General features: G+C 42.4%; 1 long non-coding RNA gene across 1 annotated transcript in view; it reads left to right on the plus strand.

The window, feature by feature from the left end:
- Window positions 1-11,072, plus strand: part of LOC109528969 (uncharacterized) — a 19,316-nt gene extending 8,244 nt beyond the window's left edge. The window contains exon 2 of the long non-coding RNA XR_002170759.1: window positions 9,709-11,072. This is a non-coding gene — a long non-coding RNA (uncharacterized LOC109528969). The remainder of the gene's footprint in view (window positions 1-9,708) is intronic.
- The last annotated feature ends 8,739 nt before the right edge of the window (window positions 11,073-19,811 follow it).

Raw genomic sequence — 19,811 nt, forward strand, 5'->3', positions numbered from 1 at the left:
CTCTCTCCTGTTGTGTCGGTATACCCCCTATGGATGTGTGTGTGTGTGTGTGTGTGTGTGTGTGTGTGTGTGAGGAGTGCAACGTGTTGTGTCCTCATACCATAATAGGCTTCCCCGAATAACTGTCCCATAATTCTGAACCTGTGAGGCGATCCAGCTGGCTCTGGCCTCAAAAGGAAGAGAGCACGGGGGAGACAACCGCCGCAACGCTCACCTCTCCCTCTCTCGCCGCTTCAAACACTCGCTTGGCTGGACTGTAGTTCACCTTTCTGTGTCAGACCGAAACATTTCTACAAGGAATTCCAAGTATCCTAAAAGATATCTTCCTGATTCCTAAAGGCTTTAGTAATATGCTCATCCTGTCTGGCTCTTCTGCCAAGAAGCACATCAGCAGTTTCTCTCACAGCCCAACCAGCCCAAGGAGAGAGGCACTTGGCCTGGGCTGATTTTACATCATGACAGTGCGGCGGGGGAATGCTGTCGTAATCCTGGCCCTGCCAAATCACGAGTGATGAAGTCCAGTGGTGATGCTGAGTTGGCGGCCACACACACCACAGAGGCAACAGAATATGCACAATATGTTCCGAGGGGGGATTTGTGACGATACGGACAAGTCGCGGGGAGAGTTAAAGAAAGAAAGATGGATGACGCCTGTTGATAGTTGGCGTCTTGTTAAACTTGAATGAGTACATGACACCTTGTCCTGTCAACACAGATCCCCTCGCTCGCTGGCTTTTGGGCTTCGTCCCAAGCAGACCCACATGCTTGTTTTTTCATTTTTCCACTGACAAGGTAAAGGGAGTTCCCTCACTACTCGACTGTGTTTAGACAACACCAAACAAGTTGGTAAATAAACAACTTCACTTGGCTTCTCAATCAGGGGCGTACTCATAACATTAGATAATCTGAAATTCTGCCCTTACAAAGACAATAATTGCTCAGTGCAGGGAAGTTTCCATGTACCGTTGTAGTTGTGTTTTTCAGTGGTGTAGCAGTGCATCATGCTGAAAGCTTCTTTTGGTTTCCTTCCATCAATCAGTTTCTGTACCACTTGTCCTTCAAAATCAATTGGGGTCTGAGTTATATTTTATGATTATTATTTTTTTAATCTATATGTATATATGATAGATGAATCCACAGAATAGACACAAACAATAGCAATTACAGGACCATAACGGATTTAAAAGGCATTTTTGTTCCATGTCTTTGCACGTGGAGTTGGTCATGATTATCCAGGGGCATATAGATTGCTGTAGCCCGCATTCAGAACCATGCATGGATTCCAGGAAGATTATCACCAATCATAATATTGCTTCATGAAGAAAGGTCAGGTGTTTGATCATTGGGTGCTTTCGGAGGACCCTGCTTATGATTGAATTGCATAAGGCGAGCCAGTGAGGATTGTTAAATACTGGAGCCAAACGATACCCAGAGTAAAATATCTTAATCTAGGCACCCTACAGTTATACAGTATGGAAACCGACAAATATATCAGGGAAAATATGCTTCAAGAGTCAAACAAAAGTCATCAGATGATGACAGTAGAATAGGAAAATAAACAAATGACGATGTAGCAAAGTGGAATACACATCTCTGTTCTGGCTGCTCAGTACGAGATGGACCAGAAATCGACATCAATAAAAGATGACGCAACTCCCAGGCGCACACGGATCCACATTTGTTACCCTTTCACTTATTTTTTTATTTAAATTTTTTTTTAGACTTGTTTGACAGGTACGTTATAAATAAGGTAATAGATTTAGGATTCATAGATTACATCGAACTAGTTTCCATTGTTTCTAATGCGATTATACAGATTTATAGTACATCCTGAAAATTTTCACAATGCACATCAGTGAGAACATTTTAGAAAAAAACACTCCAAAATAACAGTTTCAGTCAAGAATGTGTTTTTACAAAATTTATTTTTTTAAATCCTAATGATATTGGTTGGAAATAAATAATTTGATGATTACAGCCTGCAGCCTTTTTGAGTCTGATGCCACAAGCTCGGCACCCCCGTCTTTATGCAGTTTTGCCCATTCCTCCGAGCAGCAGCACCAAACATGATCAAGTTCAATGGGGAGCGTTAGTGCACAGACATTTTTAAATCTCTCCAGAAGTGTTCCATATCAGATTCAAATCTGGGCTCTGGCCGGGCCACTCAAGGACATTCACAAAGATATCTTGGCTGTTTACTTCGGGTTGCTCGCTTGTTGAGGTCAAGAGTGCACCGAAGCAGGTTTTCATCCGCGATGTCTCTGTACATTGCATATTTGAACAGTCAGAGTCCATTAATCGGTGGCGTCATGAATACTTTTTCATCACAGTACAGTGGTCAAAAACCTTTTTTGCGCCACAGATCGATTTATCGTCAAGACATATTTCTCTGCTGCGAATATTTTAAGTCTATTTGCGTTTGTGATAGCAGTTAGCGAGGCTAATTGGCAATGCAATTGTCATCCACAAGCAGCTTATTTTCTTACTCTCAAATCCATGCAGATGTAGGAAATGTGTCTCCTTTGTGATCAGACATTTCACTGCTCCACAGAGCATTACAATCTAGCGGTGGTTGCAGTTGGGCAAGTCGAAATTCTTTTACACAGTGGCCAATGCAAAAAATGTGATTTGCGATTCCTCATCTTCCAGCTTTAAACCTTGGTATGGGGTAGAAAAGTCTTGTCAACTAATCGCTTCAATCCCTAACATGCATGCTTGCATAGATACTGTACATACATATATACATTCATACATACATACACACACATAAATATACATGAATCTCAAGGATGATCAGCATGCGATTCCTCAGCTTTTTATTTTTTCAGGAAATTACAAAAATCTCCCTCAAAAACTTTTTTTTTCCATTTTGTCAATATGAGGTGCTCTGTGTAAATATTTGAGGAAAAATCATTTGGTATGAGGCTATAAAAAATACATGGAAATAGCAAAACACCGTGAATATTTTCCTGTTGCAAAGTATGGTTTCCACTGTGGTTCTGTAGAGCAACTGTTCATTCTTGTTCGCAACTTTCATTTTTTCCCCATTAACTTGCCATTCATTTGTGTGCATACATTGAACGCATTCAGTGTGCTCATCCCGCTCCAGAACAAGCCACCTGAACATAATCAGAAATATTTCAGACTCATCGCCATTTACCAATTGCTCATTCACTCCAATTAGAGCGCTCGCACTCCACGGAGGACAAGGGCTAAGCGAGTGCTTTGGATTGCGCTCGAGTATGCCGCCTCTGGAGTGGCGTGTCCATGAAAGACTCTTCTTCCTCCACTTGGCGTGGAGCGAAGAGGGGCGCGAGCTGTGGAAGTGACAACTCGCATCCCCTTCAGCGCGGTGAGAGAGAGCCACCGGGTCAGCGTTAAGTGCTGCTGGGTGCTATTACTGTGAAAAGGACCCCTCTCGGGGGTGTCCTTTCAAGCATCTGATGAACAGGGCCTTACTGCCAGCTATGGCCAACTAGCGTCTATGTGTGTGTGTGTGTGTGTGTGTGTGTGTGTGTGTGTGTGTGTGTGTGTGTGTGTGTGTGTGTGTGGGTGTGTGTGTGTGCGTGTATGTGTTACACAGTCCTAGCTTGTATAATGTGTTGCTAGGATGGTTGGCGCGGCTGAAACCAGAGCACATACGTGTGACATTCACCGCGTGAGCATGCATTCACAGAGCGATGCATGTGTGTGACAGACTATGGTATTATTGGACCGCAGTGTGTTTGCACTGGACACAAATAGCAACACAGATGATATTAGTGGATCAAGTTCTGTCACACACTATGTGGCGTAGAAGCGCCTGATTCAGCAGGTGCCCCAAACCCCTAGTCCCCCCGTGAATGTCCTTTACAGTTCAGGCTCTGTCTAGAGTTGACCTGTGACACACTGACCTAACATCCAGTAAGTACCAATCAAAATGTTGGAAACACCCTCTAAATCAGTGTTTTTATTCATTATTTTAAAATGTCCTGAATTGTAGGTTGATACTTCAGTCGCCCGTCGACATTATGAAGAGATTCTGAGGGAATTGTTTGATGAACCGAAAAATGTTAAGCAAAATAGAAAATGTTTTGATAATTTTTATTCTTCAAATGTAGGCGCCTTTTGCCAAGATAACAGCTTTGTACAGCTTGGCTGACTGCTGAGGTGTAAACAAACACGCATGTAAATGAGCATTTATCGAGTCTTGTTTAAAAAAAAAAAAAAAAGTCCAGATAGTAATTATCGTGACCAGTCTACATAGGGGACAACAATCCTTTGGTTCCATTTGATTTATTTAATTCAGATACGTTGTCCATGGTGAAAATGTACATATATAACATACTTATAATGTAATATATATAATTTCAATGTTTTTTGTGGGAAAGAGAAGAAATCTACGTCACTTGACACCATTTTAATCATATACAACTGAAAGTTAAGTACTTGGTGTCTTTACAGCTTCAGAGAAATACTGTAGCTGTGTAAATTTTAAATGATCAATGGCAGCATGGTTGCTTACTGTATCTTTTTATCCCATCCCGTGGTGAGACAGGCTGTGTTTCTGCAAATGTTGAATGACCCGTGATCTTTTGTAAAAAGCAAAACGATGAACGCGGAAGTCTCGGACATTGTGTCTCTAAACTCGCTGAGCAGATAAGAAACGTTAACGGGATTGTGGCCTCTGGACGATCAAGTTCCTGTGGCCACCACTTGAATGGACAGGTGATGTGATCATGTTCCAGCGCGCGCGTGCTCGTGTCTGTGCGTGCACGTGAACGCCATGGGTGTTGTACAAGCAAATATTTATACTTTGCGATGGATGCTCAGTGGAACAAGCCATTCGTGTGCACTTGGTGTACGCATGCACACGCTCACAGCATCATGACTTGGCATCGTGGTCCTTTTCCACCGAGGGTCAGTCTTAGTTCACGCACAAAGAGACTGTAAGGATATGTGTCACACTGTGTGTGTGTGTGTGTGTGTGTGTGTGTGTGTGTGTGTGTGTGTGTGTGTGTGTGTGTGTGTGTATATGTGTGTGTGTGGATACGTGTGTGCAGTAACCTTGCTCTGGTTTTATTTTTAAAGTGGGCTAAGACAAAGGCCTTCAGTCAAACTGCTCTGAGAACTGGGCCTTGGGAACATGACCAGCGCTTGTTGCGTCACATTGTGCGTGGCTGTGTGCCACTGTGTTTTATGTGTGTGTGTGTGTGTGTGTGTGTGTGTGTGTGTGGGGGAGAGAGAGGGCGAGTTAAGAGAAAGGTACTGCTGTTTTATTTATAGCGTTAAGATTCCATCCAACTTTTTTTTGTGTGAAGAAGTCACTTGTTCAAGTTGGAAAGCAACAAGGAGGGGAAAAATTCTTGAAATCCTTGCCAGATGTGTCTCTCAAACACACGCACGTCTGTATGCATGCACACACACACACACACACACACACACACACACACACACACACACACACACACAGTCTAATAGGGTGGTTTTGCCAAAATGTCCACACAGTTATGGTGGGATAAGGAGTTGTGTCACACAAGCATAGAAAAACAAGAACACAGTTTCACTGTATGTCAACGGACTCATTGTCTGATGTCATAGGAAGGATTTATTGTGTGATCTCTCACCCCCCCCAAAAACAGAAACACACACACAGCCTAATGGCCATTCCTTGTGAAAAAGCTCACACAATAAAGATGCCATCTTCAAGGGTTGTGCCCATGCGCCTTTATTTGAAAGGACTATCAAGAGGCGCCTCGTGGCGAAAGCCGTAGGGCAGCCATCTTGCGTTGCTAATGTTATTGACAACTTATGTTATATTTTTTTTAAATTGAAAACACTCTTATCAGTGCATGTTTTTATACTGGGATCCCTGTGTGGAGTAATGAGAGCTTCTCATAGAATGAACTTCACGGTTGGCATCAACCATTCAAAGTGTATCATCTTCCGTACCGTCACTTGATTTCATTTCATTGTCTGTGATTCTGACTACATAATGCAGACGAATCTTTGAGTAGCAATCAGAAATATACATTTAATTTGCATTCTTACTGATGAAATGAGCATGTGGCCCTTCTCCCAGACTTATTGGTACAACCCGTATGCCATATACGGTGGCATTTTCACCGTAGAGACAGAAAATAACATGAAAACCACACGGACTATTCAATGTATTCATATTTGGCGGGCTCAACAATTGACAACGTAAGATGGTCTCCGCTGGCTTCACCTTTCCCGACGACAAGTCAGCTGCATAGTCCATTATTCATATATTTGTCCGTGGTTGTACTACACAAACATACGAAAACAAGAACATACACACTCACTATATGACCGAATACCAATATTACAGACACATTAATGTAAACCGGCGTCAGTGCATGATGTCATATGAAGGATTTAATGTGTGAACACACACACACACACACACAAGCACATACATGTCCTCTTGTCCACACATTAAAAGCGGGATGTCAAGAGTAACGCCAAAAGAACAAAAGAAAGCCAGTCAAAACAAGGTGAGGATACTGAAGGGAGAGAGATGGAAGAACACTGTAACAAGAGGACAAAGAAACAAAGTAAATTAGCACTAAAAGAGGGAAATAGAGAAAAGCGAATGACATGAGGAAACGCCCTGTCATATTTGCCCTCTGTTATTGTTCTATGGAGGTTTCCTAAACCCGCCAAGGGAATGGGGGAAGCCTGGTCTCTGTTAAATCACACACACTCACACACATACACCCACACCGTCACCGTAATCTGTCCCACATCTACACCGCCGCCCGCCCCCGTCTTTCCTTTCTTTCCTTCTCCCTTTCTTCCTGTTTTTCAAGTCTTTCTTTCCACCCATGACGCACTCTGCCATAATGAAGCCGTTAAGGGGAGTCCAGTTAACTTTGGCTACTGCCTTTGGGAGGGTGTGTGTGTGTGTGTGTGTGTGTGTGTGTGTGTGTGTGGAGGAGGTTTGTTAGTGATGTGGTATAAAGTGACACTACGCAAAGCGACTATATTTGCAGTGCGCCTCTGTAACAAGGAGCCTATTTATAGCTGGCAGATCTTTTCTCAGCATCCGCCGCGCATTGTTGCACCGTCACAAACACGAGCATCAGATGGCAGCAGTGAATGCACAGGGCACTACGCTGCCAAAGGCAGCACGTCTATCCTCCAGTGACTTCCTGTGCGTATGCGACCGCGCGCGCGCGCGCGCGCACACACACACACACACACACACACACACACACACACACACACACACACACACTATATACGCTTAAATGCTAGCACAGTGGTGCCTTTTGACACAAGTTTACCCACACTTGTGACTCAAAACACTCAAATCATCCTTGCCCATTGAAGTGAATGGGAATGCCATTAATGTGTTCCAGCCTACCCAAAGAACAAGAAAGCTTTGTGAAAATATTAGTCTTTCTTCGCAGGGGATAAATAATATATGTCTGTGAGTATTGTTATATTATCTGTCTTACGTGTATTGCTTTATGCTTGGCTTGACAGCAAATTCCAACATGGAGTGGCAATAAACAGCTTGAAAAATCAATCATCATGTGCCAACAGGGTGCTTGTTATGAAGTGACAATGTAGCGCGTTTATCTCAAATTTTTGCTCGGCAGTCAAAAAAAAAAATCTGCTTAACGGGGGCTCATATCTCGAAATAGTCGTGGAATATCTACGGGCACCAGCCACTTCATGAGACACACCAACACAATCTAAGATGATCATTTCGAGGGAGGCCTTAATTTGGAGAAACATTTAATAATAATATCAAGAAATATTACCAGAATATTAACAGCAAAACAAAACAAAATAAAATGGACCATTATGGAGAAATGCATCACAATGACAAACCAAAGGAGGCCATCAAAAAAGTTGGAACAAATAAGTCGTTGATCACGTGAGAGTTTTAAACGCATTGATTTTGTCACACACTTGGGATGAGTCAAATCAAACACAGCTTTTATGCAGCTCCTGTCTTCCCAAAAATGATCAGTGCAATCGATTTACTTTCTGTTAATCACGAATAGTTTCCTCAGTTTGTTTTCTTCTTCCACTAACACTTCCAAGGACATCAATTCAAATTTAAACATGCAATTTAGCACCTGTTATGTGGGATTTTAGTCAATCCTCAATCAATAATCATTTAAAGATTTATTTTTAATAGCTTTCACAGTCACACACATGCAAAAACAAAATCAGGTTTGTAGAACAAGTGAGGAATTCTTTAGTAGCGTTAGTGGCTACCCAGTTTGTCTGGGGCTGACTCAGTTGGCATCTATTTCTGTCCATTCTGGAACTCTTGCTCTCACTCACTTACACACACACACACACACACACACACACACACACACACACACACACACACACACACACACACACTAAAGCAATATAAATATAATCCCACCATTTACGGTGGGTCTGCCGTTCTGTTTTGGTCAAGATCCTCAAACTTACTTAAAACACCACCACCATTAAAACACAAAGCAGAATTTCTGTGAAGTATTTTTTTGAAAGTGACATGATTCAGAATGTTGACACAGTAAATTACGGTAGTTGGAAGTGTACAAAATGTTCAGCGCTATACGGCGAAACCTTAAAGTTCTTCCCGGACTTTGGTTGACCACCTATTTGTTTGCGCGTGCAATCACAGTTCACCTTGCAAGTTGTGTGACTTGTAAGGCATATCACCCTCAAAATGTTCTCCCAATTGAATGTGACTTTAGGGACATTTGACGATGACATTGTTGTCATTAGTGGAACTTCATGGATGCGGAAGTTAATCATTAACATCGCCATCATGCTACATTGAAGACACTTTTCCTGAAGTGAGATTTATAGCACTAAAAGAGAAAGACCCACGAGGCTGCGTGACGTCCCCAACTTGAACTTCTTTATGTTGAGTCTAGAAAGACTGATTTTTATCAGTTAAAATAATTACTTATGGCACCTTAATTTTATATTTAATTAAAAAGAAGCGGCGACCTGGTGGTCGAATGGTTAGCGCCTCCACCTCACAGTGCAGAGGTACCGGGTTCGGTACTGTGTGGAGTTTGCATGTTCTACCCGTGCCTACGTGGGTTTTTCTCCAGGTACTCCGGTTTCCTCCCACATTCCAAAAACATGCATGGCAGGCTGATTGAACACTCTAAATTATCCCTAGGTGTGAGCGTGAGTGCGGATGGTTGTTCGTCTCTGTGTGCCCTGCAATTGCCTGGCAACTAGTTCAGGGTGTCCCCTGCTTACTGCCCGAGGACGGCTGGGATAGGCTCCAGCACGCCCCGCGACCCTTGTGAGGATGATGCGGATCGGAAAATGGATGGATGGATAGATGGATTAAAAAGAAGCCTTACTCTTAAACATCGTCAATTAAGTGTCGGCAAAACTAATCGTCAATTTGATGTAAAGCGTTTTTTTCGGCATCTGTTGAATGTAATAAGGTAACTTGTAATCGAACTTAGTTACTTAAAATCAGGAACTGAAGTTACTTTTCACATCAAGTAATCAGTAAAGTAACTAAGTTACTTTTCCTGGTCACGATGGCAACACTAGTTACAATTCTATTTTTATAAATAGAAAATGCTATAAAATAAAACATAAATCCCTCACAAGAAGGCTAAGAAATATCCCGCAGCTTCTTTCCTTGTGGGTCATGACACTTAATAAAGTCTTAGTAACATGCACACCACAATAGAGGCGTCTGCTCTCCATGTTTTGCAGCGATGTGGGGAGATCAGACTGAAAGTGCCATGAACCCTGAAGTGGCGCTGTTTGTTGGGCCTGCAAGCGCTCAGCGGACGACTGGAGATGCGCGCGCGCAGCCGACTGTGCAGGAGCAGCGTTGTGTCGCCTGTCGCCGTTCCGAGCAAGGTGCGTGTTTACTCAACAGGGGTGTTAACGTCAGTCCAGGAAATCGATGTTTATCCTCGACCGTGTCAAGAGTGAAAAGCATGTCGGAGTGTGTATAACCCTCTCAGCTGCCTTTTGCTTTGCCTGCATCTCTTCACTGTCCACAAACACGCGCACTCACCCAGACGCACACACACAAAATGATGGTCTGACTCAGCTCAGGCTTTTCCATTGTAATATAAATGGTGGGTGGTGTGAGAGCGTCACACAAGATGATTTTAGCAAATGCATATGACAATACTACGCAGAAAGAGAACATCATCACTTTGTTTTTAAAACTCTGCACCCAGGGTGTCCCCCCCGCGCCCCCATCCCACCCCGTTCCGTCCCGTCTTTGTGGCCACTTTCCCAGCGCTCCCTCGGGAGTCTTTCCCAGCTGCCGCCATTCGTTGCAGTCCCAAACCGCAGATGACCATCACGGCGGCCCGCGTGCTGACATCACCGGCCCGGCCTCCACGCGCAGTCGTACGCAGCCCGGCTCAACTGACCGTCTCTTGGGACACTGCAGCCTAAATGTTTGACACACTGATGTCTCCCTTTGCAAGTTGGAGTTCCCAGGGCCTCAGAGTCGTGGTTGTCGTCAGTGAGGCTTATTTTTGAGTAGTTGTGAAAGCCTGTTGTGGCTGAAAGTGACACACAGGAAGAGAGGAAGGACGTCTGGATAAATCATTCAGTGAAGATTGCTCATTTTTATCTGATGCTTTATTTATTTATTAATTTTTCCAATGTAGTGTTGGCTTGGGGTCCGTCTGTATTGCAGATTTATTGGAGGAATGTACATATCTAGCTCGCTGTCACAGGAATACCCACTCTAATGAAGTGTGTGTTTTTTAGCATCGTTTTCTTATCCGATGGTTGAAAACTGCTTTCAACCATTGATTGAATGCTTGGAGAAACACATAAGTGCCCTGATACATGACAACTCTACCATGCCCCGTCTTTTAAAGGCATATAGTTAACATGCAGCCACAGCAATTTGCGCAGCATGTTGTTTAATTTTTTTTTTTATTGCAATGCAATTACACTGTGTTTTAAAAGGGTGTTTAAAATGACGGCCAGTGCATAGCCCTGGGCTTTGTTTTGGCACGCTTGATTTACTTAATTTGAACATGTACATCGGTTGCGCATGATTAAAATGTGGTAACCCGATGTAATTTCCCCATGTTTTCCTCAAACATAATCAAATAATATGTATTATCTTCACACGTTTTAATCATGTGCAACCAAAATCAAGTACTTTTTTTTTTTCAGTGCATGGCCGCTGTAACGTGCCTCGTATTTGTGGTGTGGGTAAGCCCTGCGATGACCCAGTGGGATCTGTTTCGGCCACCTGAGGCTTCAAGTAAACATATTTTTGTGTCTTAAACATGTAGTTATGTGTTTGCATAAGAATGATGCTGGACAAAGTATCATCCATTTTTCCAGGTTGTAATTAGTGGAATTTGATTGAAAGTTGATAGCTTAGCAGTGTGTGGGTTTCAGCGCATTCGGTGGACACGCCCACAGTTTCAGAGAGCGGAGAGAATGGCTTGATTTGTCACAATTTTATATACCTGGTGATTTAAAAAAATATATTATTCAAATTTGGCAGTTTGTTCACACTTCTGTGTCAAATTCATTGATTAATTCATTTAGTCTCACTTTACAGAGACTTAACATTTTTATTTATTTATTTATTTTTTCACCTATTGCGGGTGAGTCTATCCCTGAGGGTTCGCCCCTACACAGAAAGCTAGACTGACAGAACAGACAAGAATATACCCACCATTGTTATTGGCTGCACCTACACAACATAATTTGAGCTAATCCAAAAGTTAATTGTGATTGACATCATCAGGCATGTATTATTTATTGAACATTTTGTTGATTGACAAAATTCTTTCTGATCATTTTTTTAAAAAGCTAAATCAGGTAACATCTCTGAAATATAATGCAAACTTTCCATAATCTGGGATGAGTGCAAAAAATGAGAGAATATTTTACAAGGTCATTGCCTTGGTTTTAGCTGAGTGGTTTGAAGTGGTTATGATTTGACCATTTAGTTGTTGGTGGTACACCCACACAAGTGTTTTCCCTCATTTCCTACCACTTCTTTGGACTGTTGAGTGTATAAACGAACGTGTTGGATTATGTTGTTTAGCGTTCTTTTGGGAGGGATTTTTTTTTTTTTTTTTTTTCGGAACCCTAAACAATGCAGAGTTTATGTGCGGTAGATATTGTGGCAGTGAAATTCACAACAAGCATCAGTTTGCCATGAGCACAATTTTGTTTTACAAAACTCTGCAAGCGTAATGCTTTACACACAATGGGAAACACCACCGACAAGCTAACGCCACAAGTGTTGATGTTGCAGTAATTGTAATACTCACGAACATATTTTCTTCATCCTCTTAGAAAAATGTGATTTAGGTGAGATGGTCTTCTGTGTTTCATTGTCACATCTACATGTTAGTGTGTTTAAAAGGTATCATGCTGACCCCAGCAAAATGAGCAGTGGAATACCCATTGAATTGTCATGATGCACAAACTGCTTATTTCTTTCTATTCAAATAAATTATCTAACAACCATGTTTTCATAAAATCCAAGATGGGCAATTTTTCTTCTTTAAAAAAAAATACACTTATCCTGTGTGGGATCTGTCAGTTATGTGTCCAAAATGATCATAAAAATATTCTCTTAATATATGATGCTTTTTTTTTTTTTTTTTTTTTATCATTAGAGAAAAGGTGAATGCTTGAGATCTGTATTAGTCCTGAAGAAAATCGCTTGAGGGCAAAATCAACAAATGTGCATCTGTTGACAAGATAGCAGAATTTACACCTCCGTGCTAGTTCTAGGCTGTCTGGCACTTCGTATATCGCCTTTGGCCACCCTCCTCTCCCATTTTGCGGGAGGTGTCTTCACCGCCCTGTCCGTCAAAGCATCGGGGCCAGTGGTGCTTGCCTCGCACCCCTTGAGGTGAACACTTACAGTTCACAACTGTCTGAATACAGCAGTGGGGGGGAAAGAAGATAATATTGTGAGGTAAATGGAGGAGGCATAATGGGGGGGGGGGGTGGACAGAAAGAGCCCAAGGGCATCAGGTTGTCCTGCATTTCTGGCTTGGCTCAATCCAAGCATCGATCTCATCAATAATAAAGCTCCAGTGGCCGTGGCGCAATATTAAACATGACAACCGACGACAACGTGGATCCCGCATACGCACAGATTTCACCGTATTTGTATGCCGCCTTGTGAATTTGTGACTCACGGTGGCGAAGCAGTGTAACTGTGAAATCACGTTGGAGGAAAAGAAAATTAATTGGAAAGGTCACTGCCGCGTTCTCAAAACAACTTGTCGCGGAATTAAAGTCATTTGTGTGTGCCTACAAATCACTGACTCACAAAAGAGTCATCAATATGAAACGCCCTCATAAATGAATTAGCAGCGCACGCTAAACACATAAAGCTCCTGTGATCCCTTGTATTTCTCGCCTTCTTAATAATAAATACAGAAACTGCTCAAATCTAATACACACACACTGCCCCTGTCCCTCCTCATCAGTCATTCACCGTGACAAATCTCCGTGAGGAAAAAAATTGCAAGCCTGCATTTTTTCTCCCCCACTAGATAGTCTTTGGTTTGGCTTTACCTGACTCTCCTGATCTCCCTTCATCTATGTAAGCAACTGGTGAGCATTGGCGTGGCAGTTATTTCTCACTACACTGATTGTACCCCTTCTCCTGCTGAACAAGCGACACAGGAAAGGAGTTTGCATGTTCTCCCCGTGCCTGCATGGGTTTCTCTGGGACTCCGGTTTCATCCCACATTCCAAATACATGCATGGCAGGCTGATTGAACCCTCTAAATTGTCCCTAGGTGTGAGTGTGAGCGCGGGTGGTTGTTCGTCTCTGTGTGCCCTGCGATTGGCTGGCAACCTGTTCAGGGTGTCCCCCGCCTACAGCCCGAAGACAATGGGATCGGCTCCAGCACACCCCGCGACCCTTGTGAGGATAATGCGATTCAGAAAATGGATGGATGGATGGATCTCTCTCTCTCTCTCTCTCTCTCTCGATAGATATATAGATAGATAGATACACATTCTGACATACGTCATGGCAGCACAGATGTACAGTGTTGAAAAGTGAAGAAGAAGAACTAACCCCTGACTAACGTAGTCCCAGTGTGCACGAATAAAATTCCAAGCCAATCCATGCCCCGCCACATTTGTGGCAATGTAGTTAATAGTCGAAGTAACATCCATCAGACGTATCTTCTCAGGGTCCAAAGTGTAATCCAAGTATCTGCAAGATAACCAAGACATTCTTTAGCAAGTCTTCTGGACTTCTAGGCTTATCTGTGGCCGTCATAAAATCAGATCTTGTTATTCAACCTTTTATCAGATTTAATACAAAGTATGAAACATCATCAAGTTCGAAAGTCATTGTTCAGGTCACCTGCTTAGAAGCCAGATCTTCTTGGTGCATGACAGTGCTTTTCGAAGCTGGTCTTTCTCTGAGGTTTTACTAGAGGTCTGGAACTTATTCCAAGCAAATTCCCACTCTTTTTTCCCTCCGGCGGCCACAGCTTGGCAGTAGATGACTGACCGTAAGTTGGGGTGAATGCTGAGTCGCACAGAAACACACAAAACATGATGGCAATTGCTGGGAGACATTGTTTTCTTATTTCTTCCTACGGACATTCTGCAAATGCAATGCAGTGAAATCGTTATTTTCTTTTTTTCCCCAACTGGATCCCCACAAAACATATTTCAGGAAATACACATCCAAAGTCTGAGGTCAACCGCTAATCAGCGGTCACAGTTGACTGGCCTAGTTAGCTCTCGAAGGCTAAAAACATTACGCTAACTGGAGCGCTAATGAGAGAGAAGCGCTCCAGTTAGGTCCCTCTTGGCAATGGCAGAGCAGCTATGAGTTTGTTGAGTCCAGGAAACTCGCAGCTGTGACCGAAATAAACATTGTTCACTATGTAAACCAATGTGGTGTTTGCTGTTGCCGTTTCCGAACGAACCGGTAGAGGTCGCTGTTGGATAAAACTTCGTTGTAGTGAATGTCTTTGCGAGGCTGGAGCAGAGAAAATGATTTCGTATAACGCAACAGGGGGTTTTTCGTCGTATGGGGGGCAGGAGAATGGGAATTGTGTTAATGCATGAAGATTTTTTCACATAAGGGGGTATTTTCGCCCATGTAGGTTTCGTTCTAGAGGAGTTTCACTGTATACACATACATATACATGTTCACACACTCTTAAAAAAAATCACTTACCTGCCGGTTGATTACTGTGACGAACTGTACAAACTGTGGTAGGCTTTACTTTCAGGGCTTGGATTTGACCCCTCTCTCAGATAGGGGGACTTTTTGAGCATTTTGGCATTGAAAACAAATCCCCAACAACATAATCATACACACACACACGCACCTCACCCTCAGGCTTTTGCAGTCTTTAGGACAATCTTATAATTATGCAACTATTTGCTCTTTCTCTGAGCGCTTTGACACGTATGTGATTATTCACACTTGTCAAAAAGTAGTGGTATGTATGGTGGCTTTTACATGAGAGGCCAATAAATTGTAAATAATGAGCTAGATTAGAGTTAAGAGTGTTTAAAGAGTTGCTTAAATATTCCCTGTACTTTTACTACAGACTTTATGAACTTTAGCAACATATTGCAACAAAATAATTGAGATCAATGGAAAATTTCGACCAAATTGAAGGTGGGTCCGTATGTGTACTCTTGCGGAGAAAAAAATAACGGGAACATACAGAATCTGTTTCTATGTGAAAGTTAAAAGCATACGTTTTGAAGAATTTCCTTTTTGTAGAGGCTCACATTATACACGCGCGCGCGCACACACCCTCGCATGCACACACTAAATTGCTTTGACGTGCTTTTGCAGAGTAATCAACACGCTGCTTTGAAGCAGGAAGAGCTCAACTTACATGCAAATTAAACACTTCTTGAAGTACAGTGTATGCAAATCTGAAGGCTTGGCCGATTCACCTAGTTGTTAAGGTGGAATTGCAACATATTTTGACTGCTGGAAGGCTATCAAAGAATATTGTGTGTTGCATGATGTTATATGTGGTGAGGTAACTGGATTCTCTCAAGTCACATGGATGAATCAACTGATGTTTGGTAAAAAATTTCTGTGTTTTTCTGGGCTGAAAGTCTAAGACGAGCATGTGTAAGGTTTCATATGCAGATCTTAAATCACGTGTACCGCATTCGTGAGCGCAGCTTCAATGCGGCAACATGATTCATGCTTTAGTTTACCTTTTTGCTGTCCATCCATAATATTGATCTTATTTTCCAATATTTTTATGCAGCGTGGGCTGGTTTTGATTCAGAGGAACACATGAACAAGCCAAGAAAATGACTCATAACATAAAAGTTCCATTTTTTGTACTCTAAACGGACTGGAGAGGCTAAAACAAGTGGATAAACTGAGAAGCCACCACAACTTGGTTCATGATGGCCTGAAATGACTACCACTCCGAAAGGCTTAATGGCAGACCCTGTTAACGTTCTCTTTTATTGTATTTTATTATTGTTTTAAATTCAATGCAGTGGCATTTAAAACAACAACACCTTAAAAAAAAGATTATTGTTTTAATTAATTTCTATGAGGAATATTGAATTGCTCTTCAGTCTTATTGAGTTCCATGCTTAAGTCAGGGTACATTGTATGTCACTCGTTCTATTAGAAGTTGCTTTTAATTTGATCATTCAGAGCCCATCCCTCATGCCTCTCTTGCCTTTGTCACTTCCCCCTTGCGGAGCTGCACAAGGACTGGAAAATATAGTTGCCTAAAAATACACTTAGAAACACTCACACCCGGACAAGTTGTCTTCAATATTAGAAAGCACAAGGCTGATACCTGAGCCATTTTGGCTCAGAGGCCACGCTCAGATCCGCCACATGTGCGCGCCACCTCCCGCTCTCCACGAGCACCCTCCAGGCCAGCCGGCAGGTCATAAGCATCGCAGTCCAGTTGTCGACGCATACTTTGGTAGTCACACGGGCATCACCAGGCCTGACGTGGGCCCCCTTGATGCCAGTGAGAGGGGTCACGCATGTGTGAGGGAGAAGGTCACCGAGGCTAGTGTGGTCTACATGAGGAAATCTCTGTGCTTGAACAGTAAAATCTGTTGTTTAATCAACAAGAATAGTGTAACTGTCTTTTAACCACATACATCTATTTGTAGTTGTAATATTCCAATGTTAGAATAGTGTCTTGCTGTAGTTAAAAAATATATAAGTAAAATACCCTGAAATATTTACCCCCTACATATAAATTAACAGCGGCCCGGTGATCCAGTGGTTAGCACGTCGACCTCACAGTGCAGAGGTACCGGGTTCAATTCCAGCTCCGGCCTCCATGTGTGGAGTTTGCATGGTCTCCCCAGGCCTGCGTGGGTTTTCTCCGGGTACTCCGGTTTCCTCCCACATTCCAAAAAACATGCATCAAAATTGTCCCTAGGTGTGAGCGCGGATGGTTGTTCATCTATGTGTGCCCTGCAATTGGCTGGCAACCGGTTCAGGGTGTCCTCCGCCTACTGCCCGAAGGACGGCTGGGATAGGCTCCAGCACCCCCCGCGACCCTTGTGAGGATAAAGCGGAACAGAAAATGGATGGATGGATTGATGGATATAAATTAACAGTGAATACTTGGTCAAGAATCACCAACTTTAATTTAATAGTATACACTACAACAGTATCTTCTGCCAAGTGGTGGAGATGGGTACCACATTCCTTCACAAGTCTTGCCACTGTTCGTCAGCATCTATCAGATAATTGTGTGCCTGTTTCTGTTTTGATGACACCACTTCTTCATTACTCGCCTTGCATTCAAATTAATCATGGGGATTGTGGGCGCACTCTTTTGACAAATACACGACTAGATATGAAAAAAAAGGGGAACACCAGATATTTATCAAACTTGACAATGTTGCTCTGTTTTCCCATGAATGCTTCAAGCGCTACTTTTTTTTTTTTTCAGTTGGCACTGACAGGAGAATAGTGGCGGATGAATGTTGCTGGAAGTGTTTGTGATAGGCTTAAGGTACGTGATTTAAAATACAAGAAGGTGACTTCTTGCATGTTAGTAGGACTTGTGAGTGTTTCCTGCTGTCATGATCAACATGAGGTATGAATGGCCATGGACCCAGATTGACTTGCTGTTCAGTCCAGAATTTCAAAAACCCTGTATCTCGTAAACTCCCTTTTAACTTGTGAAGATTCATAGGAATTAAATGCAAATTATGGGGTGGGGGCGGGGGGGTGGCATGGCTCAGGAGGTAAAGGAGGTCGTCTCGTAACCGGAGGATCCGCTGTTCAAATCTCGCTGTTCCATCTGTCCAAGTCATGTGTTGTTCCTCCACCTTGCCTCCAGTGCCACTCAGGCTGCTGTATGGCTGGGTGTGAATGTTTGTTGGCGGTTGGAGAGGCCGAAGGCACATACTGGCAACCACGCTTCTTTCAGCCTGCCCCTGGGTGGCTGTGGCTACATACGTAGCTTAACGACACCACAGTGTGAATATGTTAGTACATAAATAATGTATCCGTTGTGAGCGCTGTTGTATGTTACAGAAATGTGCCGTATAAATATGATTCATTATTATTATTATTGTTATTATTAAATAGCAAATGTAACATCTAAACTGGCGTGTACTGTTAAAATACAATAACATGATTATCCTACCGTCATGTACTGTAATCAAAAAGGCAGTACTAAAAACAGCAGCAGCCGTGTCAAATTACCACATGAGCCACTGTTATCCTATAGCTATATATTGTTAGTTAAAATACAGTAATATACTGCTCAACTAAATTACAGTAGTTGCATTGTAAAACAAATGGCGTTTTATTTTAGCGAGAAATTCTTGACAGTGTATGGCTGGATGGTCAAAAGTGTGTATCTTTGAAACATTAAATTATCCCCTTGCGATACCGTCTTGTTCCAAAGTGAGTGACAGGCGGCTGAGGGTCCAACAATGGCATTGGTGTCCAAAACCTAATCATCAAATTAGTTTGATGGATGTGTAGGAAAGATGGAAATGAGCTCGACTGCATTTGTTCCAAATAACAATTTGATAGAACAGAAGGTCATGTTTATGGGTTGATAGGATGGTTTTGACATGCTGGTATTTGTATAAATGTTAAAGGAGATTTGTATCTATTGTGCATGACCCGTTTATGTACATTATCCTCATGGAGCATTATACAGTGGAACCTTCAAAGTCGATTGTTTGGAATTAAAAACAAGCATTTCTGGAAAACATGCCTCTGAAGTCAAACAAATCGCGTGATAATTCATTCCAGTACAGCAAATTGCTTTTTCCTTTTTTTTTTTTTGGTGATGCAAATAATTTTGATGATATCCAGTGAACCCAAAATGGAATTTAGGGCATTTTCTCACTACACTTGGCAACGCGTAGTGATACTGCGAGTCCATTCAATGTGTATGTGCTACGAAGGCTCGAGGACCGACCGATGAGCGCAAGGTGGGTGCATACCGTGACGTGCCCCTGAAATCAAAAGCATTTAATTTGAGAGAAGCGTCACAGTGACATAAGAAGGCACATCCAACAGGAGAGGGGCTGATGGGGTGATTTCAAAGTGTCAATAGAGTGCAATACACCAACCAGCCTTTTACTTCCCATTTGGCTATTATGCAATTACTTGCAAATATGCACAGGGATGATGTCCTGAAGCAAAAAAAAGCAAAAAAAAAAAAAAAGCACATGGTGAAAACGCCTCGAATGTGGCAAAATGAAAGCATCTGACTGCCTTGTACAGCTCCAAAGCGTAAGTAGTTCCACTTTGTTTTGTTTTTTTTATCTTGATGAAAATAAAATTAACTTCTCTTGACAGATAAGTGTCACGTTGCGTACTAGGCAGAAGGAGAGAG

The sequence above is a fragment of the Hippocampus comes genome, unplaced genomic scaffold, assembly GCF_001891065.2.
Source record: "Hippocampus comes isolate QL1 unplaced genomic scaffold, H_comes_QL1_v1.1 scaffold153, whole genome shotgun sequence".
In the NCBI taxonomy this organism is placed as follows: Eukaryota; Metazoa; Chordata; class Actinopteri; order Syngnathiformes; family Syngnathidae; genus Hippocampus; species Hippocampus comes.